General features: G+C 43.5%; 51 non-coding genes across 51 annotated transcripts; all 51 read left to right on the top strand.

The window, feature by feature from the left end:
• The first annotated feature begins 184 nt into the window (after positions 1–184).
• On the top strand, positions 185–258 carry trnai-aau (transfer RNA isoleucine (anticodon AAU)). The gene has a single exon. It is a non-coding gene; the product is annotated as a tRNA-Ile (tRNA).
• Positions 259–510: 252 nt separating this feature from the next.
• trnar-ucg (transfer RNA arginine (anticodon UCG)) lies at positions 511–583 on the top strand. The gene has a single exon. It is a non-coding gene; the product is annotated as a tRNA-Arg (tRNA).
• Positions 584–869: 286 nt separating this feature from the next.
• trnai-aau (transfer RNA isoleucine (anticodon AAU)) lies at positions 870–943 on the top strand. The gene has a single exon. It is a non-coding gene; the product is annotated as a tRNA-Ile (tRNA).
• A 252-nt stretch (positions 944–1,195) lies between these two features.
• trnar-ucg (transfer RNA arginine (anticodon UCG)) lies at positions 1,196–1,268 on the top strand. Its single transcript has one exon. It is a non-coding gene; the product is annotated as a tRNA-Arg (tRNA).
• Positions 1,269–1,554: 286 nt separating this feature from the next.
• On the top strand, positions 1,555–1,628 carry trnai-aau (transfer RNA isoleucine (anticodon AAU)). Its single transcript has one exon. It is a non-coding gene; the product is annotated as a tRNA-Ile (tRNA).
• A 252-nt stretch (positions 1,629–1,880) lies between these two features.
• trnar-ucg (transfer RNA arginine (anticodon UCG)) lies at positions 1,881–1,953 on the top strand. The gene has a single exon. It is a non-coding gene; the product is annotated as a tRNA-Arg (tRNA).
• Positions 1,954–2,239: 286 nt separating this feature from the next.
• Positions 2,240–2,313, top strand: trnai-aau (transfer RNA isoleucine (anticodon AAU)). The gene has a single exon. It is a non-coding gene; the product is annotated as a tRNA-Ile (tRNA).
• Positions 2,314–2,565: 252 nt separating this feature from the next.
• Positions 2,566–2,638, top strand: trnar-ucg (transfer RNA arginine (anticodon UCG)). Its single transcript has one exon. It is a non-coding gene; the product is annotated as a tRNA-Arg (tRNA).
• A 286-nt stretch (positions 2,639–2,924) lies between these two features.
• Positions 2,925–2,998, top strand: trnai-aau (transfer RNA isoleucine (anticodon AAU)). Its single transcript has one exon. It is a non-coding gene; the product is annotated as a tRNA-Ile (tRNA).
• A 239-nt stretch (positions 2,999–3,237) lies between these two features.
• Positions 3,238–3,310, top strand: trnar-ucg (transfer RNA arginine (anticodon UCG)). The gene has a single exon. It is a non-coding gene; the product is annotated as a tRNA-Arg (tRNA).
• A 286-nt stretch (positions 3,311–3,596) lies between these two features.
• On the top strand, positions 3,597–3,670 carry trnai-aau (transfer RNA isoleucine (anticodon AAU)). The gene has a single exon. It is a non-coding gene; the product is annotated as a tRNA-Ile (tRNA).
• Positions 3,671–3,922: 252 nt separating this feature from the next.
• trnar-ucg (transfer RNA arginine (anticodon UCG)) lies at positions 3,923–3,995 on the top strand. The gene has a single exon. It is a non-coding gene; the product is annotated as a tRNA-Arg (tRNA).
• Positions 3,996–4,281: 286 nt separating this feature from the next.
• On the top strand, positions 4,282–4,355 carry trnai-aau (transfer RNA isoleucine (anticodon AAU)). The gene has a single exon. It is a non-coding gene; the product is annotated as a tRNA-Ile (tRNA).
• A 246-nt stretch (positions 4,356–4,601) lies between these two features.
• On the top strand, positions 4,602–4,674 carry trnar-ucg (transfer RNA arginine (anticodon UCG)). Its single transcript has one exon. It is a non-coding gene; the product is annotated as a tRNA-Arg (tRNA).
• Positions 4,675–4,960: 286 nt separating this feature from the next.
• Positions 4,961–5,034, top strand: trnai-aau (transfer RNA isoleucine (anticodon AAU)). The gene has a single exon. It is a non-coding gene; the product is annotated as a tRNA-Ile (tRNA).
• A 252-nt stretch (positions 5,035–5,286) lies between these two features.
• Positions 5,287–5,359, top strand: trnar-ucg (transfer RNA arginine (anticodon UCG)). Its single transcript has one exon. It is a non-coding gene; the product is annotated as a tRNA-Arg (tRNA).
• A 286-nt stretch (positions 5,360–5,645) lies between these two features.
• Positions 5,646–5,719, top strand: trnai-aau (transfer RNA isoleucine (anticodon AAU)). The gene has a single exon. It is a non-coding gene; the product is annotated as a tRNA-Ile (tRNA).
• Positions 5,720–5,969: 250 nt separating this feature from the next.
• On the top strand, positions 5,970–6,042 carry trnar-ucg (transfer RNA arginine (anticodon UCG)). The gene has a single exon. It is a non-coding gene; the product is annotated as a tRNA-Arg (tRNA).
• A 286-nt stretch (positions 6,043–6,328) lies between these two features.
• trnai-aau (transfer RNA isoleucine (anticodon AAU)) lies at positions 6,329–6,402 on the top strand. Its single transcript has one exon. It is a non-coding gene; the product is annotated as a tRNA-Ile (tRNA).
• A 252-nt stretch (positions 6,403–6,654) lies between these two features.
• trnar-ucg (transfer RNA arginine (anticodon UCG)) lies at positions 6,655–6,727 on the top strand. Its single transcript has one exon. It is a non-coding gene; the product is annotated as a tRNA-Arg (tRNA).
• A 286-nt stretch (positions 6,728–7,013) lies between these two features.
• trnai-aau (transfer RNA isoleucine (anticodon AAU)) lies at positions 7,014–7,087 on the top strand. Its single transcript has one exon. It is a non-coding gene; the product is annotated as a tRNA-Ile (tRNA).
• Positions 7,088–7,336: 249 nt separating this feature from the next.
• Positions 7,337–7,409, top strand: trnar-ucg (transfer RNA arginine (anticodon UCG)). Its single transcript has one exon. It is a non-coding gene; the product is annotated as a tRNA-Arg (tRNA).
• Positions 7,410–7,695: 286 nt separating this feature from the next.
• On the top strand, positions 7,696–7,769 carry trnai-aau (transfer RNA isoleucine (anticodon AAU)). The gene has a single exon. It is a non-coding gene; the product is annotated as a tRNA-Ile (tRNA).
• Positions 7,770–8,021: 252 nt separating this feature from the next.
• Positions 8,022–8,094, top strand: trnar-ucg (transfer RNA arginine (anticodon UCG)). The gene has a single exon. It is a non-coding gene; the product is annotated as a tRNA-Arg (tRNA).
• A 286-nt stretch (positions 8,095–8,380) lies between these two features.
• Positions 8,381–8,454, top strand: trnai-aau (transfer RNA isoleucine (anticodon AAU)). Its single transcript has one exon. It is a non-coding gene; the product is annotated as a tRNA-Ile (tRNA).
• Positions 8,455–8,706: 252 nt separating this feature from the next.
• Positions 8,707–8,779, top strand: trnar-ucg (transfer RNA arginine (anticodon UCG)). Its single transcript has one exon. It is a non-coding gene; the product is annotated as a tRNA-Arg (tRNA).
• A 286-nt stretch (positions 8,780–9,065) lies between these two features.
• trnai-aau (transfer RNA isoleucine (anticodon AAU)) lies at positions 9,066–9,139 on the top strand. The gene has a single exon. It is a non-coding gene; the product is annotated as a tRNA-Ile (tRNA).
• A 252-nt stretch (positions 9,140–9,391) lies between these two features.
• Positions 9,392–9,464, top strand: trnar-ucg (transfer RNA arginine (anticodon UCG)). The gene has a single exon. It is a non-coding gene; the product is annotated as a tRNA-Arg (tRNA).
• A 286-nt stretch (positions 9,465–9,750) lies between these two features.
• Positions 9,751–9,824, top strand: trnai-aau (transfer RNA isoleucine (anticodon AAU)). The gene has a single exon. It is a non-coding gene; the product is annotated as a tRNA-Ile (tRNA).
• A 239-nt stretch (positions 9,825–10,063) lies between these two features.
• trnar-ucg (transfer RNA arginine (anticodon UCG)) lies at positions 10,064–10,136 on the top strand. The gene has a single exon. It is a non-coding gene; the product is annotated as a tRNA-Arg (tRNA).
• Positions 10,137–10,422: 286 nt separating this feature from the next.
• Positions 10,423–10,496, top strand: trnai-aau (transfer RNA isoleucine (anticodon AAU)). Its single transcript has one exon. It is a non-coding gene; the product is annotated as a tRNA-Ile (tRNA).
• A 252-nt stretch (positions 10,497–10,748) lies between these two features.
• trnar-ucg (transfer RNA arginine (anticodon UCG)) lies at positions 10,749–10,821 on the top strand. The gene has a single exon. It is a non-coding gene; the product is annotated as a tRNA-Arg (tRNA).
• Positions 10,822–11,107: 286 nt separating this feature from the next.
• Positions 11,108–11,181, top strand: trnai-aau (transfer RNA isoleucine (anticodon AAU)). The gene has a single exon. It is a non-coding gene; the product is annotated as a tRNA-Ile (tRNA).
• Positions 11,182–11,433: 252 nt separating this feature from the next.
• On the top strand, positions 11,434–11,506 carry trnar-ucg (transfer RNA arginine (anticodon UCG)). Its single transcript has one exon. It is a non-coding gene; the product is annotated as a tRNA-Arg (tRNA).
• Positions 11,507–11,792: 286 nt separating this feature from the next.
• On the top strand, positions 11,793–11,866 carry trnai-aau (transfer RNA isoleucine (anticodon AAU)). Its single transcript has one exon. It is a non-coding gene; the product is annotated as a tRNA-Ile (tRNA).
• Positions 11,867–12,118: 252 nt separating this feature from the next.
• Positions 12,119–12,191, top strand: trnar-ucg (transfer RNA arginine (anticodon UCG)). Its single transcript has one exon. It is a non-coding gene; the product is annotated as a tRNA-Arg (tRNA).
• Positions 12,192–12,477: 286 nt separating this feature from the next.
• On the top strand, positions 12,478–12,551 carry trnai-aau (transfer RNA isoleucine (anticodon AAU)). The gene has a single exon. It is a non-coding gene; the product is annotated as a tRNA-Ile (tRNA).
• A 252-nt stretch (positions 12,552–12,803) lies between these two features.
• On the top strand, positions 12,804–12,876 carry trnar-ucg (transfer RNA arginine (anticodon UCG)). Its single transcript has one exon. It is a non-coding gene; the product is annotated as a tRNA-Arg (tRNA).
• Positions 12,877–13,162: 286 nt separating this feature from the next.
• Positions 13,163–13,236, top strand: trnai-aau (transfer RNA isoleucine (anticodon AAU)). The gene has a single exon. It is a non-coding gene; the product is annotated as a tRNA-Ile (tRNA).
• Positions 13,237–13,483: 247 nt separating this feature from the next.
• trnar-ucg (transfer RNA arginine (anticodon UCG)) lies at positions 13,484–13,556 on the top strand. Its single transcript has one exon. It is a non-coding gene; the product is annotated as a tRNA-Arg (tRNA).
• A 286-nt stretch (positions 13,557–13,842) lies between these two features.
• Positions 13,843–13,916, top strand: trnai-aau (transfer RNA isoleucine (anticodon AAU)). The gene has a single exon. It is a non-coding gene; the product is annotated as a tRNA-Ile (tRNA).
• Positions 13,917–14,168: 252 nt separating this feature from the next.
• trnar-ucg (transfer RNA arginine (anticodon UCG)) lies at positions 14,169–14,241 on the top strand. Its single transcript has one exon. It is a non-coding gene; the product is annotated as a tRNA-Arg (tRNA).
• Positions 14,242–14,527: 286 nt separating this feature from the next.
• Positions 14,528–14,601, top strand: trnai-aau (transfer RNA isoleucine (anticodon AAU)). The gene has a single exon. It is a non-coding gene; the product is annotated as a tRNA-Ile (tRNA).
• A 252-nt stretch (positions 14,602–14,853) lies between these two features.
• On the top strand, positions 14,854–14,926 carry trnar-ucg (transfer RNA arginine (anticodon UCG)). Its single transcript has one exon. It is a non-coding gene; the product is annotated as a tRNA-Arg (tRNA).
• A 286-nt stretch (positions 14,927–15,212) lies between these two features.
• trnai-aau (transfer RNA isoleucine (anticodon AAU)) lies at positions 15,213–15,286 on the top strand. Its single transcript has one exon. It is a non-coding gene; the product is annotated as a tRNA-Ile (tRNA).
• A 252-nt stretch (positions 15,287–15,538) lies between these two features.
• On the top strand, positions 15,539–15,611 carry trnar-ucg (transfer RNA arginine (anticodon UCG)). The gene has a single exon. It is a non-coding gene; the product is annotated as a tRNA-Arg (tRNA).
• Positions 15,612–15,897: 286 nt separating this feature from the next.
• On the top strand, positions 15,898–15,971 carry trnai-aau (transfer RNA isoleucine (anticodon AAU)). Its single transcript has one exon. It is a non-coding gene; the product is annotated as a tRNA-Ile (tRNA).
• A 252-nt stretch (positions 15,972–16,223) lies between these two features.
• trnar-ucg (transfer RNA arginine (anticodon UCG)) lies at positions 16,224–16,296 on the top strand. Its single transcript has one exon. It is a non-coding gene; the product is annotated as a tRNA-Arg (tRNA).
• Positions 16,297–16,582: 286 nt separating this feature from the next.
• On the top strand, positions 16,583–16,656 carry trnai-aau (transfer RNA isoleucine (anticodon AAU)). The gene has a single exon. It is a non-coding gene; the product is annotated as a tRNA-Ile (tRNA).
• Positions 16,657–16,895: 239 nt separating this feature from the next.
• trnar-ucg (transfer RNA arginine (anticodon UCG)) lies at positions 16,896–16,968 on the top strand. Its single transcript has one exon. It is a non-coding gene; the product is annotated as a tRNA-Arg (tRNA).
• A 286-nt stretch (positions 16,969–17,254) lies between these two features.
• Positions 17,255–17,328, top strand: trnai-aau (transfer RNA isoleucine (anticodon AAU)). Its single transcript has one exon. It is a non-coding gene; the product is annotated as a tRNA-Ile (tRNA).
• Positions 17,329–17,355: the final 27 nt, after the last annotated feature.

The following is a 17,355-nucleotide window of genomic DNA, read 5'->3' as shown; positions in this document are numbered from 1 at the left end:
GAGCCTGTGTGAAAAGTTAAAAGATTGGTGCTGACAAACACCTTTGCCTTATTTTGCTTATTAGGAAAGCTGTATTTCAGTCCAGCAATGTGTTTAGTGTTTGAGGAAGCAGTAAGAAAGAAGATGGCTTGACTGTGGTTTACACTGTGTCTGGCTTGTTGTACAGCAATAGGTGCGAAAACAAGGCCGGTTAGCTCAGCTGGTTAGAGCGTGGTGCTAATAACGCCAAGGTCATGGGTTCGATCCCCATACTGGCCAGAAAAGTCACTCTCATATGGCACTGAAAGACACATTACATGTATGTGAGCTCAAGTCCATATGTAGTTGGAAGGTGGTCTCCTCTCACCTATTTCCAGTGACACTTTTTCTCAACAGAAACCAATGTGAAGCTGCCTCTCCAATGTTGTGCAATGTCTCAGTCATTTTGAAACGCTGTACAGAACCAAGCTTATAAACATGAATAATAATCCAAACTGTGGGTCCATCAAAAGTTTAAAATCCAAGATTTGTGACCATGTGGCCTAATGGACAAGGCGTCTGACTTCGGATCAGAAGATTGAGGGTTCGAGTCCCTTCATGGTTGGATCTCTCATTCTGTCCTCTGCAGTATCTCTGGTATTTGAAGGAGCCACTCATCCGTCCTCAGTCAACTACATCAAGGTTTACAGTGATCATGTGGTGTTTGGAGCCTGTGTGAAAAGTTAAAAGATTGGTGCTGACAAACACCTTTGCCTTATTTTGCTTATTAGGAAAGCTGTATTTCAGTCCAGCAATGTGTTTAGTGTTTGAGGAAGCAGTAAGAAAGAAGATGGCTTGACTGTGGTTTACACTGTGTCTGGCTTGTTGTACAGCAATAGGTGCGAAAACAAGGCCGGTTAGCTCAGCTGGTTAGAGCGTGGTGCTAATAACGCCAAGGTCATGGGTTCGATCCCCATACTGGCCAGAAAAGTCACTCTCATATGGCACTGAAAGACACATTACATGTATGTGAGCTCAAGTCCATATGTAGTTGGAAGGTGGTCTCCTCTCACCTATTTCCAGTGACACTTTTTCTCAACAGAAACCAATGTGAAGCTGCCTCTCCAATGTTGTGCAATGTCTCAGTCATTTTGAAACGCTGTACAGAACCAAGCTTATAAACATGAATAATAATCCAAACTGTGGGTCCATCAAAAGTTTAAAATCCAAGATTTGTGACCATGTGGCCTAATGGACAAGGCGTCTGACTTCGGATCAGAAGATTGAGGGTTCGAGTCCCTTCATGGTTGGATCTCTCATTCTGTCCTCTGCAGTATCTCTGGTATTTGAAGGAGCCACTCATCCGTCCTCAGTCAACTACATCAAGGTTTACAGTGATCATGTGGTGTTTGGAGCCTGTGTGAAAAGTTAAAAGATTGGTGCTGACAAACACCTTTGCCTTATTTTGCTTATTAGGAAAGCTGTATTTCAGTCCAGCAATGTGTTTAGTGTTTGAGGAAGCAGTAAGAAAGAAGATGGCTTGACTGTGGTTTACACTGTGTCTGGCTTGTTGTACAGCAATAGGTGCGAAAACAAGGCCGGTTAGCTCAGCTGGTTAGAGCGTGGTGCTAATAACGCCAAGGTCATGGGTTCGATCCCCATACTGGCCAGAAAAGTCACTCTCATATGGCACTGAAAGACACATTACATGTATGTGAGCTCAAGTCCATATGTAGTTGGAAGGTGGTCTCCTCTCACCTATTTCCAGTGACACTTTTTCTCAACAGAAACCAATGTGAAGCTGCCTCTCCAATGTTGTGCAATGTCTCAGTCATTTTGAAACGCTGTACAGAACCAAGCTTATAAACATGAATAATAATCCAAACTGTGGGTCCATCAAAAGTTTAAAATCCAAGATTTGTGACCATGTGGCCTAATGGACAAGGCGTCTGACTTCGGATCAGAAGATTGAGGGTTCGAGTCCCTTCATGGTTGGATCTCTCATTCTGTCCTCTGCAGTATCTCTGGTATTTGAAGGAGCCACTCATCCGTCCTCAGTCAACTACATCAAGGTTTACAGTGATCATGTGGTGTTTGGAGCCTGTGTGAAAAGTTAAAAGATTGGTGCTGACAAACACCTTTGCCTTATTTTGCTTATTAGGAAAGCTGTATTTCAGTCCAGCAATGTGTTTAGTGTTTGAGGAAGCAGTAAGAAAGAAGATGGCTTGACTGTGGTTTACACTGTGTCTGGCTTGTTGTACAGCAATAGGTGCGAAAACAAGGCCGGTTAGCTCAGCTGGTTAGAGCGTGGTGCTAATAACGCCAAGGTCATGGGTTCGATCCCCATACTGGCCAGAAAAGTCACTCTCATATGGCACTGAAAGACACATTACATGTATGTGAGCTCAAGTCCATATGTAGTTGGAAGGTGGTCTCCTCTCACCTATTTCCAGTGACACTTTTTCTCAACAGAAACCAATGTGAAGCTGCCTCTCCAATGTTGTGCAATGTCTCAGTCATTTTGAAACGCTGTACAGAACCAAGCTTATAAACATGAATAATAATCCAAACTGTGGGTCCATCAAAAGTTTAAAATCCAAGATTTGTGACCATGTGGCCTAATGGACAAGGCGTCTGACTTCGGATCAGAAGATTGAGGGTTCGAGTCCCTTCATGGTTGGATCTCTCATTCTGTCCTCTGCAGTATCTCTGGTATTTGAAGGAGCCACTCATCCGTCCTCAGTCAACTACATCAAGGTTTACAGTGATCATGTGGTGTTTGGAGCCTGTGTGAAAAGTTAAAAGATTGGTGCTGACAAACACCTTTGCCTTATTTTGCTTATTAGGAAAGCTGTATTTCAGTCCAGCAATGTGTTTAGTGTTTGAGGAAGCAGTAAGAAAGAAGATGGCTTGACTGTGGTTTACACTGTGTCTGGCTTGTTGTACAGCAATAGGTGCAAAAACAAGGCCGGTTAGCTCAGCTGGTTAGAGCGTGGTGCTAATAACGCCAAGGTCATGGGTTCGATCCCCATACTGGCCAGAAAAGTCACTCTCATATGGCTCTGAAAGACACATTACATGTATGTGAGCTCAAGTCCATATGTAGTTGGAAGGTGGTCTCCTCTCACCTATTTCCAGTGACACTTTTTCTCAACAGAAACCAATGTGAAGCTGCCTCAATGTCTCAGTCATTTTGAAACGCTGTACAGAACCAAGCTTATAAACATGAATAATAATCCAAACTGTGGGTCCATCAAAAGTTTAAAATCCAAGATTTGTGACCATGTGGCCTAATGGACAAGGCGTCTGACTTCGGATCAGAAGATTGAGGGTTCGAGTCCCTTCATGGTTGGATCTCTCATTCTGTCCTCTGCAGTATCTCTGGTATTTGAAGGAGCCACTCATCCGTCCTCAGTCAACTACATCAAGGTTTACAGTGATCATGTGGTGTTTGGAGCCTGTGTGAAAAGTTAAAAGATTGGTGCTGACAAACACCTTTGCCTTATTTTGCTTATTAGGAAAGCTGTATTTCAGTCCAGCAATGTGTTTAGTGTTTGAGGAAGCAGTAAGAAAGAAGATGGCTTGACTGTGGTTTACACTGTGTCTGGCTTGTTGTACAGCAATAGGTGCGAAAACAAGGCCGGTTAGCTCAGCTGGTTAGAGCGTGGTGCTAATAACGCCAAGGTCATGGGTTCGATCCCCATACTGGCCAGAAAAGTCACTCTCATATGGCACTGAAAGACACATTACATGTATGTGAGCTCAAGTCCATATGTAGTTGGAAGGTGGTCTCCTCTCACCTATTTCCAGTGACACTTTTTCTCAACAGAAACCAATGTGAAGCTGCCTCTCCAATGTTGTGCAATGTCTCAGTCATTTTGAAACGCTGTACAGAACCAAGCTTATAAACATGAATAATAATCCAAACTGTGGGTCCATCAAAAGTTTAAAATCCAAGATTTGTGACCATGTGGCCTAATGGACAAGGCGTCTGACTTCGGATCAGAAGATTGAGGGTTCGAGTCCCTTCATGGTTGGATCTCTCATTCTGTCCTCTGCAGTATCTCTGGTATTTGAAGGAGCCACTCATCCGTCCTCAGTCAACTACATCAAGGTTTACAGTGATCATGTGGTGTTTGGAGCCTGTGTGAAAAGTTAAAAGATTGGTGCTGACAAACACCTTTGCCTTATTTTGCTTATTAGGAAAGCTGTATTTCAGTCCAGCAATGTGTTTAGTGTTTGAGGAAGCAGTAAGAAAGAAGATGGCTTGACTGTGGTTTACACTGTGTCTGGCTTGTTGTACAGCAATAGGTGCGAAAACAAGGCCGGTTAGCTCAGCTGGTTAGAGCGTGGTGCTAATAACGCCAAGGTCATGGGTTCGATCCCCATACTGGCCAGAAAAGTCACTCTCATATGGCACTGAAAGACACATTACATGTATGTGAGCTCAAGTCCATATGTAGTTGGAAGGTGGTCTCCTCTCACCTATTTCCAGTGACACTTTTTCTCAACAGAAACCAATGTGAAGCTGCCTCCAATGTCAATGTCTCAGTCATTTTGAAACGCTGTACAGAACCAAGCTTATAAACATGAATAATAATCCAAACTGTGGGTCCATCAAAAGTTTAAAATCCAAGATTTGTGACCATGTGGCCTAATGGACAAGGCGTCTGACTTCGGATCAGAAGATTGAGGGTTCGAGTCCCTTCATGGTTGGATCTCTCATTCTGTCCTCTGCAGTATCTCTGGTATTTGAAGGAGCCACTCATCCGTCCTCAGTCAACTACATCAAGGTTTACAGTGATCATGTGGTGTTTGGAGCCTGTGTGAAAAGTTAAAAGATTGGTGCTGACAAACACCTTTGCCTTATTTTGCTTATTAGGAAAGCTGTATTTCAGTCCAGCAATGTGTTTAGTGTTTGAGGAAGCAGTAAGAAAGAAGATGGCTTGACTGTGGTTTACACTGTGTCTGGCTTGTTGTACAGCAATAGGTGCGAAAACAAGGCCGGTTAGCTCAGCTGGTTAGAGCGTGGTGCTAATAACGCCAAGGTCATGGGTTCGATCCCCATACTGGCCAGAAAAGTCACTCTCATATGGCACTGAAAGACACATTACATGTATGTGAGCTCAAGTCCATATGTAGTTGGAAGGTGGTCTCCTCTCACCTATTTCCAGTGACACTTTTTCTCAACAGAAACCAATGTGAAGCTGCCTCTCCAATGTTGTGCAATGTCTCAGTCATTTTGAAACGCTGTACAGAACCAAGCTTATAAACATGAATAATAATCCAAACTGTGGGTCCATCAAAAGTTTAAAATCCAAGATTTGTGACCATGTGGCCTAATGGACAAGGCGTCTGACTTCGGATCAGAAGATTGAGGGTTCGAGTCCCTTCATGGTTGGATCTCTCATTCTGTCCTCTGCAGTATCTCTGGTATTTGAAGGAGCCACTCATCCGTCCTCAGTCAACTACATCAAGGTTTACAGTGATCATGTGGTGTTTGGAGCCTGTGTGAAAAGTTAAAAGATTGGTGCTGACAAACACCTTTGCCTTATTTTGCTTATTAGGAAAGCTGTATTTCAGTCCAGCAATGTGTTTAGTGTTTGAGGAAGCAGTAAGAAAGAAGATGGCTTGACTGTGGTTTACACTGTGTCTGGCTTGTTGTACAGCAATAGGTGCGAAAACAAGGCCGGTTAGCTCAGCTGGTTAGAGCGTGGTGCTAATAACGCCAAGGTCATGGGTTCGATCCCCATACTGGCCAGAAAAGTCACTCTCATATGGCACTGAAAGACACATTACATGTATGTGAGCTCAAGTCCATATGTAGTTGGAAGGTGGTCTCCTCTCACCTATTTCCAGTGACACTTTTTCTCAACAGAAACCAATGTGAAGCTGCCTCCAATGTTGTGCAATGTCTCAGTCATTTTGAAACGCTGTACAGAACCAAGCTTATAAACATGAATAATAATCCAAACTGTGGGTCCATCAAAAGTTTAAAATCCAAGATTTGTGACCATGTGGCCTAATGGACAAGGCGTCTGACTTCGGATCAGAAGATTGAGGGTTCGAGTCCCTTCATGGTTGGATCTCTCATTCTGTCCTCTGCAGTATCTCTGGTATTTGAAGGAGCCACTCATCCGTCCTCAGTCAACTACATCAAGGTTTACAGTGATCATGTGGTGTTTGGAGCCTGTGTGAAAAGTTAAAAGATTGGTGCTGACAAACACCTTTGCCTTATTTTGCTTATTAGGAAAGCTGTATTTCAGTCCAGCAATGTGTTTAGTGTTTGAGGAAGCAGTAAGAAAGAAGATGGCTTGACTGTGGTTTACACTGTGTCTGGCTTGTTGTACAGCAATAGGTGCGAAAACAAGGCCGGTTAGCTCAGCTGGTTAGAGCGTGGTGCTAATAACGCCAAGGTCATGGGTTCGATCCCCATACTGGCCAGAAAAGTCACTCTCATATGGCACTGAAAGACACATTACATGTATGTGAGCTCAAGTCCATATGTAGTTGGAAGGTGGTCTCCTCTCACCTATTTCCAGTGACACTTTTTCTCAACAGAAACCAATGTGAAGCTGCCTCTCCAATGTTGTGCAATGTCTCAGTCATTTTGAAACGCTGTACAGAACCAAGCTTATAAACATGAATAATAATCCAAACTGTGGGTCCATCAAAAGTTTAAAATCCAAGATTTGTGACCATGTGGCCTAATGGACAAGGCGTCTGACTTCGGATCAGAAGATTGAGGGTTCGAGTCCCTTCATGGTTGGATCTCTCATTCTGTCCTCTGCAGTATCTCTGGTATTTGAAGGAGCCACTCATCCGTCCTCAGTCAACTACATCAAGGTTTACAGTGATCATGTGGTGTTTGGAGCCTGTGTGAAAAGTTAAAAGATTGGTGCTGACAAACACCTTTGCCTTATTTTGCTTATTAGGAAAGCTGTATTTCAGTCCAGCAATGTGTTTAGTGTTTGAGGAAGCAGTAAGAAAGAAGATGGCTTGACTGTGGTTTACACTGTGTCTGGCTTGTTGTACAGCAATAGGTGCGAAAACAAGGCCGGTTAGCTCAGCTGGTTAGAGCGTGGTGCTAATAACGCCAAGGTCATGGGTTCGATCCCCATACTGGCCAGAAAAGTCACTCTCATATGGCACTGAAAGACACATTACATGTATGTGAGCTCAAGTCCATATGTAGTTGGAAGGTGGTCTCCTCTCACCTATTTCCAGTGACACTTTTTCTCAACAGAAACCAATGTGAAGCTGCCTCCAATGTGTGCAATGTCTCAGTCATTTTGAAACGCTGTACAGAACCAAGCTTATAAACATGAATAATAATCCAAACTGTGGGTCCATCAAAAGTTTAAAATCCAAGATTTGTGACCATGTGGCCTAATGGACAAGGCGTCTGACTTCGGATCAGAAGATTGAGGGTTCGAGTCCCTTCATGGTTGGATCTCTCATTCTGTCCTCTGCAGTATCTCTGGTATTTGAAGGAGCCACTCATCCGTCCTCAGTCAACTACATCAAGGTTTACAGTGATCATGTGGTGTTTGGAGCCTGTGTGAAAAGTTAAAAGATTGGTGCTGACAAACACCTTTGCCTTATTTTGCTTATTAGGAAAGCTGTATTTCAGTCCAGCAATGTGTTTAGTGTTTGAGGAAGCAGTAAGAAAGAAGATGGCTTGACTGTGGTTTACACTGTGTCTGGCTTGTTGTACAGCAATAGGTGCGAAAACAAGGCCGGTTAGCTCAGCTGGTTAGAGCGTGGTGCTAATAACGCCAAGGTCATGGGTTCGATCCCCATACTGGCCAGAAAAGTCACTCTCATATGGCACTGAAAGACACATTACATGTATGTGAGCTCAAGTCCATATGTAGTTGGAAGGTGGTCTCCTCTCACCTATTTCCAGTGACACTTTTTCTCAACAGAAACCAATGTGAAGCTGCCTCTCCAATGTTGTGCAATGTCTCAGTCATTTTGAAACGCTGTACAGAACCAAGCTTATAAACATGAATAATAATCCAAACTGTGGGTCCATCAAAAGTTTAAAATCCAAGATTTGTGACCATGTGGCCTAATGGACAAGGCGTCTGACTTCGGATCAGAAGATTGAGGGTTCGAGTCCCTTCATGGTTGGATCTCTCATTCTGTCCTCTGCAGTATCTCTGGTATTTGAAGGAGCCACTCATCCGTCCTCAGTCAACTACATCAAGGTTTACAGTGATCATGTGGTGTTTGGAGCCTGTGTGAAAAGTTAAAAGATTGGTGCTGACAAACACCTTTGCCTTATTTTGCTTATTAGGAAAGCTGTATTTCAGTCCAGCAATGTGTTTAGTGTTTGAGGAAGCAGTAAGAAAGAAGATGGCTTGACTGTGGTTTACACTGTGTCTGGCTTGTTGTACAGCAATAGGTGCGAAAACAAGGCCGGTTAGCTCAGCTGGTTAGAGCGTGGTGCTAATAACGCCAAGGTCATGGGTTCGATCCCCATACTGGCCAGAAAAGTCACTCTCATATGGCACTGAAAGACACATTACATGTATGTGAGCTCAAGTCCATATGTAGTTGGAAGGTGGTCTCCTCTCACCTATTTCCAGTGACACTTTTTCTCAACAGAAACCAATGTGAAGCTGCCTCTCCAATGCTGTGCAATGTCTCAGTCATTTTGAAACGCTGTACAGAACCAAGCTTATAAACATGAATAATAATCCAAACTGTGGGTCCATCAAAAGTTTAAAATCCAAGATTTGTGACCATGTGGCCTAATGGACAAGGCGTCTGACTTCGGATCAGAAGATTGAGGGTTCGAGTCCCTTCATGGTTGGATCTCTCATTCTGTCCTCTGCAGTATCTCTGGTATTTGAAGGAGCCACTCATCCGTCCTCAGTCAACTACATCAAGGTTTACAGTGATCATGTGGTGTTTGGAGCCTGTGTGAAAAGTTAAAAGATTGGTGCTGACAAACACCTTTGCCTTATTTTGCTTATTAGGAAAGCTGTATTTCAGTCCAGCAATGTGTTTAGTGTTTGAGGAAGCAGTAAGAAAGAAGATGGCTTGACTGTGGTTTACACTGTGTCTGGCTTGTTGTACAGCAATAGGTGCGAAAACAAGGCCGGTTAGCTCAGCTGGTTAGAGCGTGGTGCTAATAACGCCAAGGTCATGGGTTCGATCCCCATACTGGCCAGAAAAGTCACTCTCATATGGCACTGAAAGACACATTACATGTATGTGAGCTCAAGTCCATATGTAGTTGGAAGGTGGTCTCCTCTCACCTATTTCCAGTGACACTTTTTCTCAACAGAAACCAATGTGAAGCTGCCTCTCCAATGTTGTGCAATGTCTCAGTCATTTTGAAACGCTGTACAGAACCAAGCTTATAAACATGAATAATAATCCAAACTGTGGGTCCATCAAAAGTTTAAAATCCAAGATTTGTGACCATGTGGCCTAATGGACAAGGCGTCTGACTTCGGATCAGAAGATTGAGGGTTCGAGTCCCTTCATGGTTGGATCTCTCATTCTGTCCTCTGCAGTATCTCTGGTATTTGAAGGAGCCACTCATCCGTCCTCAGTCAACTACATCAAGGTTTACAGTGATCATGTGGTGTTTGGAGCCTGTGTGAAAAGTTAAAAGATTGGTGCTGACAAACACCTTTGCCTTATTTTGCTTATTAGGAAAGCTGTATTTCAGTCCAGCAATGTGTTTAGTGTTTGAGGAAGCAGTAAGAAAGAAGATGGCTTGACTGTGGTTTACACTGTGTCTGGCTTGTTGTACAGCAATAGGTGCGAAAACAAGGCCGGTTAGCTCAGCTGGTTAGAGCGTGGTGCTAATAACGCCAAGGTCATGGGTTCGATCCCCATACTGGCCAGAAAAGTCACTCTCATATGGCACTGAAAGACACATTACATGTATGTGAGCTCAAGTCCATATGTAGTTGGAAGGTGGTCTCCTCTCACCTATTTCCAGTGACACTTTTTCTCAACAGAAACCAATGTGAAGCTGCCTCAATGTCTCAGTCATTTTGAAACGCTGTACAGAACCAAGCTTATAAACATGAATAATAATCCAAACTGTGGGTCCATCAAAAGTTTAAAATCCAAGATTTGTGACCATGTGGCCTAATGGACAAGGCGTCTGACTTCGGATCAGAAGATTGAGGGTTCGAGTCCCTTCATGGTTGGATCTCTCATTCTGTCCTCTGCAGTATCTCTGGTATTTGAAGGAGCCACTCATCCGTCCTCAGTCAACTACATCAAGGTTTACAGTGATCATGTGGTGTTTGGAGCCTGTGTGAAAAGTTAAAAGATTGGTGCTGACAAACACCTTTGCCTTATTTTGCTTATTAGGAAAGCTGTATTTCAGTCCAGCAATGTGTTTAGTGTTTGAGGAAGCAGTAAGAAAGAAGATGGCTTGACTGTGGTTTACACTGTGTCTGGCTTGTTGTACAGCAATAGGTGCGAAAACAAGGCCGGTTAGCTCAGCTGGTTAGAGCGTGGTGCTAATAACGCCAAGGTCATGGGTTCGATCCCCATACTGGCCAGAAAAGTCACTCTCATATGGCACTGAAAGACACATTACATGTATGTGAGCTCAAGTCCATATGTAGTTGGAAGGTGGTCTCCTCTCACCTATTTCCAGTGACACTTTTTCTCAACAGAAACCAATGTGAAGCTGCCTCTCCAATGTTGTGCAATGTCTCAGTCATTTTGAAACGCTGTACAGAACCAAGCTTATAAACATGAATAATAATCCAAACTGTGGGTCCATCAAAAGTTTAAAATCCAAGATTTGTGACCATGTGGCCTAATGGACAAGGCGTCTGACTTCGGATCAGAAGATTGAGGGTTCGAGTCCCTTCATGGTTGGATCTCTCATTCTGTCCTCTGCAGTATCTCTGGTATTTGAAGGAGCCACTCATCCGTCCTCAGTCAACTACATCAAGGTTTACAGTGATCATGTGGTGTTTGGAGCCTGTGTGAAAAGTTAAAAGATTGGTGCTGACAAACACCTTTGCCTTATTTTGCTTATTAGGAAAGCTGTATTTCAGTCCAGCAATGTGTTTAGTGTTTGAGGAAGCAGTAAGAAAGAAGATGGCTTGACTGTGGTTTACACTGTGTCTGGCTTGTTGTACAGCAATAGGTGCGAAAACAAGGCCGGTTAGCTCAGCTGGTTAGAGCGTGGTGCTAATAACGCCAAGGTCATGGGTTCGATCCCCATACTGGCCAGAAAAGTCACTCTCATATGGCACTGAAAGACACATTACATGTATGTGAGCTCAAGTCCATATGTAGTTGGAAGGTGGTCTCCTCTCACCTATTTCCAGTGACACTTTTTCTCAACAGAAACCAATGTGAAGCTGCCTCTCCAATGTTGTGCAATGTCTCAGTCATTTTGAAACGCTGTACAGAACCAAGCTTATAAACATGAATAATAATCCAAACTGTGGGTCCATCAAAAGTTTAAAATCCAAGATTTGTGACCATGTGGCCTAATGGACAAGGCGTCTGACTTCGGATCAGAAGATTGAGGGTTCGAGTCCCTTCATGGTTGGATCTCTCATTCTGTCCTCTGCAGTATCTCTGGTATTTGAAGGAGCCACTCATCCGTCCTCAGTCAACTACATCAAGGTTTACAGTGATCATGTGGTGTTTGGAGCCTGTGTGAAAAGTTAAAAGATTGGTGCTGACAAACACCTTTGCCTTATTTTGCTTATTAGGAAAGCTGTATTTCAGTCCAGCAATGTGTTTAGTGTTTGAGGAAGCAGTAAGAAAGAAGATGGCTTGACTGTGGTTTACACTGTGTCTGGCTTGTTGTACAGCAATAGGTGCGAAAACAAGGCCGGTTAGCTCAGCTGGTTAGAGCGTGGTGCTAATAACGCCAAGGTCATGGGTTCGATCCCCATACTGGCCAGAAAAGTCACTCTCATATGGCACTGAAAGACACATTACATGTATGTGAGCTCAAGTCCATATGTAGTTGGAAGGTGGTCTCCTCTCACCTATTTCCAGTGACACTTTTTCTCAACAGAAACCAATGTGAAGCTGCCTCTCCAATGTTGTGCAATGTCTCAGTCATTTTGAAACGCTGTACAGAACCAAGCTTATAAACATGAATAATAATCCAAACTGTGGGTCCATCAAAAGTTTAAAATCCAAGATTTGTGACCATGTGGCCTAATGGACAAGGCGTCTGACTTCGGATCAGAAGATTGAGGGTTCGAGTCCCTTCATGGTTGGATCTCTCATTCTGTCCTCTGCAGTATCTCTGGTATTTGAAGGAGCCACTCATCCGTCCTCAGTCAACTACATCAAGGTTTACAGTGATCATGTGGTGTTTGGAGCCTGTGTGAAAAGTTAAAAGATTGGTGCTGACAAACACCTTTGCCTTATTTTGCTTATTAGGAAAGCTGTATTTCAGTCCAGCAATGTGTTTAGTGTTTGAGGAAGCAGTAAGAAAGAAGATGGCTTGACTGTGGTTTACACTGTGTCTGGCTTGTTGTACAGCAATAGGTGCGAAAACAAGGCCGGTTAGCTCAGCTGGTTAGAGCGTGGTGCTAATAACGCCAAGGTCATGGGTTCGATCCCCATACTGGCCAGAAAAGTCACTCTCATATGGCACTGAAAGACACATTACATGTATGTGAGCTCAAGTCCATATGTAGTTGGAAGGTGGTCTCCTCTCACCTATTTCCAGTGACACTTTTTCTCAACAGAAACCAATGTGAAGCTGCCTCTCCAATGTTGTGCAATGTCTCAGTCATTTTGAAACGCTGTACAGAACCAAGCTTATAAACATGAATAATAATCCAAACTGTGGGTCCATCAAAAGTTTAAAATCCAAGATTTGTGACCATGTGGCCTAATGGACAAGGCGTCTGACTTCGGATCAGAAGATTGAGGGTTCGAGTCCCTTCATGGTTGGATCTCTCATTCTGTCCTCTGCAGTATCTCTGGTATTTGAAGGAGCCACTCATCCGTCCTCAGTCAACTACATCAAGGTTTACAGTGATCATGTGGTGTTTGGAGCCTGTGTGAAAAGTTAAAAGATTGGTGCTGACAAACACCTTTGCCTTATTTTGCTTATTAGGAAAGCTGTATTTCAGTCCAGCAATGTGTTTAGTGTTTGAGGAAGCAGTAAGAAAGAAGATGGCTTGACTGTGGTTTACACTGTGTCTGGCTTGTTGTACAGCAATAGGTGCGAAAACAAGGCCGGTTAGCTCAGCTGGTTAGAGCGTGGTGCTAATAACGCCAAGGTCATGGGTTCGATCCCCATACTGGCCAGAAAAGTCACTCTCATATGGCACTGAAAGACACATTACATGTATGTGAGCTCAAGTCCATATGTAGTTGGAAGGTGGTCTCCTCTCACCTATTTCCAGTGACACTTTTTCTCAACAGAAACCAATGTGAAGCTGCCTCCAATGTTGTATGTCTCAGTCATTTTGAAACGCTGTACAGAACCAAGCTTATAAACATGAATAATAATCCAAACTGTGGGTCCATCAAAAGTTTAAAATCCAAGATTTGTGACCATGTGGCCTAATGGACAAGGCGTCTGACTTCGGATCAGAAGATTGAGGGTTCGAGTCCCTTCATGGTTGGATCTCTCATTCTGTCCTCTGCAGTATCTCTGGTATTTGAAGGAGCCACTCATCCGTCCTCAGTCAACTACATCAAGGTTTACAGTGATCATGTGGTGTTTGGAGCCTGTGTGAAAAGTTAAAAGATTGGTGCTGACAAACACCTTTGCCTTATTTTGCTTATTAGGAAAGCTGTATTTCAGTCCAGCAATGTGTTTAGTGTTTGAGGAAGCAGTAAGAAAGAAGATGGCTTGACTGTGGTTTACACTGTGTCTGGCTTGTTGTACAGCAATAGGTGCGAAAACAAGGCCGGTTAGCTCAGCTGGTTAGAGCGTGGTGCTAATAACGCCAAGGTCATGGGTTCGATCCCCATACTGGCCAGAAAAGTCACTCTCATATGGCACTGAAAGACACATTACATGTATGTGAGCTCAAGTCCATATGTAGTTGGAAGGTGGTCTCCTCTCACCTATTTCCAGTGACACTTTTTCTCAACAGAAACCAATGTGAAGCTGCCTCTCCAATGTTGTGCAATGTCTCAGTCATTTTGAAACGCTGTACAGAACCAAGCTTATAAACATGAATAATAATCCAAACTGTGGGTCCATCAAAAGTTTAAAATCCAAGATTTGTGACCATGTGGCCTAATGGACAAGGCGTCTGACTTCGGATCAGAAGATTGAGGGTTCGAGTCCCTTCATGGTTGGATCTCTCATTCTGTCCTCTGCAGTATCTCTGGTATTTGAAGGAGCCACTCATCCGTCCTCAGTCAACTACATCAAGGTTTACAGTGATCATGTGGTGTTTGGAGCCTGTGTGAAAAGTTAAAAGATTGGTGCTGACAAACACCTTTGCCTTATTTTGCTTATTAGGAAAGCTGTATTTCAGTCCAGCAATGTGTTTAGTGTTTGAGGAAGCAGTAAGAAAGAAGATGGCTTGACTGTGGTTTACACTGTGTCTGGCTTGTTGTACAGCAATAGGTGCAAAAACAAGGCCGGTTAGCTCAGCTGGTTAGAGCGTGGTGCTAATAACGCCAAGGTCATGGGTTCGATCCCCATACTGGCCAGAAAAGTCACTCTCATATGGCACTGAAAGACACATTACATGTATGTGAGCTCAAGTCCATATGTAGTTGGAAGGTGGTCTCCTCTCACCTATTTCCAGTGACACTTTTTCTCAACAGAAACCAATGTGAAGCTGCCTCTCCAATGTTGTGCAATGTCTCAGTCATTTTGAAACGCTGTACAGAACCAAGCTTATAAACATGAATAATAATCCAAACTGTGGGTCCATCAAAAGTTTAAAATCCAAGATTTGTGACCATGTGGCCTAATGGACAAGGCGTCTGACTTCGGATCAGAAGATTGAGGGTTCGAGTCCCTTCATGGTTGGATCTCTCATTCTGTCCTCTGCAGTATCTCTGGTATTTGAAGGAGCCACTCATCCGTCCTCAGTCAACTACATCAAGGTTTACAGTGATCATGTGGTGTTTGGAGCCTGTGTGAAAAGTTAAAAGATTGGTGCTGACAAACACCTTTGCCTTATTTTGCTTATTAGGAAAGCTGTATTTCAGTCCAGCAATGTGTTTAGTGTTTGAGGAAGCAGTAAGAAAGAAGATGGCTTGACTGTGGTTTACACTGTGTCTGGCTTGTTGTACAGCAATAGGTGCGAAAACAAGGCCGGTTAGCTCAGCTGGTTAGAGCGTGGTGCTAATAACGCCAAGGTCATGGGTTCGATCCCCATACTGGCCAGAAAAGTCACTCTCATATGGCACTGAAAGACACATTACATGTATGTGAGCTCAAGTCCATATGTAGTTGGAAGGTGGTCTCCTCTCACCTATTTCCAGTGACACTTTTTCTCAACAGAAACCAATGTGAAGCTGCCTCTCCAATGTTGTGCAATGTCTCAGTCATTTTGAAACGCTGTACAGAACCAAGCTTATAAACATGAATAATAATCCAAACTGTGGGTCCATCAAAAGTTTAAAATCCAAGATTTGTGACCATGTGGCCTAATGGACAAGGCGTCTGACTTCGGATCAGAAGATTGAGGGTTCGAGTCCCTTCATGGTTGGATCTCTCATTCTGTCCTCTGCAGTATCTCTGGTATTTGAAGGAGCCACTCATCCGTCCTCAGTCAACTACATCAAGGTTTACAGTGATCATGTGGTGTTTGGAGCCTGTGTGAAAAGTTAAAAGATTGGTGCTGACAAACACCTTTGCCTTATTTTGCTTATTAGGAAAGCTGTATTTCAGTCCAGCAATGTGTTTAGTGTTTGAGGAAGCAGTAAGAAAGAAGATGGCTTGACTGTGGTTTACACTGTGTCTGGCTTGTTGTACAGCAATAGGTGCGAAAACAAGGCCGGTTAGCTCAGCTGGTTAGAGCGTGGTGCTAATAACGCCAAGGTCATGGGTTCGATCCCCATACTGGCCAGAAAAGTCACTCTCATATGGCACTGAAAGACACATTACATGTATGTGAGCTCAAGTCCATATGTAGTTGGAAGGTGGTCTCCTCTCACCTATTTCCAGTGACACTTTTTCTCAACAGAAACCAATGTGAAGCTGCCTCTCCAATGTTGTGCAATGTCTCAGTCATTTTGAAACGCTGTACAGAACCAAGCTTATAAACATGATTAATAATCCAAACTGTGGGTCCATCAAAAGTTTAAAATCCAAGATTTGTGACCATGTGGCCTAATGGACAAGGCGTCTGACTTCGGATCAGAAGATTGAGGGTTCGAGTCCCTTCATGGTTGGATCTCTCATTCTGTCCTCTCCAGTATCTCTGGTATTTGAAGGAGCCACTCATCCGTCCTCAGTCAACTACATCAAGGTTTACAGTGATCATGTGGTGTTTGGAGCCTGTGTGAAAAGTTAAAAGATTGGTGCTGACAAACACCTTTGCCTTATTTTGCTTATTAGGAAAGCTGTATTTCAGTCCAGCAATGTGTTTAGTGTTTGAGGAAGCAGTAAGAAAGAAGATGGCTTGACTGTGGTTTACACTGTGTCTGGCTTGTTGTACAGCAATAGGTGCGAAAACAAGGCCGGTTAGCTCAGCTGGTTAGAGCGTGGTGCTAATAACGCCAAGGTCATGGGTTCGATCCCCATACTGGCCAGAAAAGTCACTCTCATATGGCACTGAAAGACACATTACATGTATGTGAGCTCAAGTCCATATGTAGTTGGAAGGTGGTCTCCTCTCACCTATTTCCAGTGACACTTTTTCTCAACAGAAACCAATGTGAAGCTGCCTCAATGTCTCAGTCATTTTGAAACGCTGTACAGAACCAAGCTTATAAACATGAATAATAATCCAAACTGTGGGTCCATCAAAAGTTTAAAATCCAAGATTTGTGACCATGTGGCCTAATGGACAAGGCGTCTGACTTCGGATCAGAAGATTGAGGGTTCGAGTCCCTTCATGGTTGGATCTCTCATTCTGTCCTCTGCAGTATCTCTGGTATTTGAAGGAGCCACTCATCCGTCCTCAGTCAACTACATCAAGGTTTACAGTGATCATGTGGTGTTTGGAGCCTGTGTGAAAAGTTAAAAGATTGGTGCTGACAAACACCTTTGCCTTATTTTGCTTATTAGGAAAGCTGTATTTCAGTCCAGCAATGTGTTTAGTGTTTGAGGAAGCAGTAAGAAAGAAGATGGCTTGACTGTGGTTTACACTGTGTCTGGCTTGTTGTACAGCAATAGGTGCGAAAACAAGGCCGGTTAGCTCAGCTGGTTAGAGCGTGGTGCTAATAACGCCAAGGTCATGGGTTCGATCCCCATACTGGCCAAAAAAGTCACTCTCATATGGCACTGAA

The sequence above is a fragment of the Trachurus japonicus genome, chromosome 19 (assembly GCF_045865225.1).
Source record: "Trachurus japonicus isolate A0001 chromosome 19, Traja_1.0".
Taxonomy (NCBI): Eukaryota; Metazoa; Chordata; class Actinopteri; order Carangiformes; family Carangidae; genus Trachurus; species Trachurus japonicus.
Note: the sequence above shows the minus strand (reverse complement) of the source record. Positions and strands in the feature narration are given on the sequence as shown.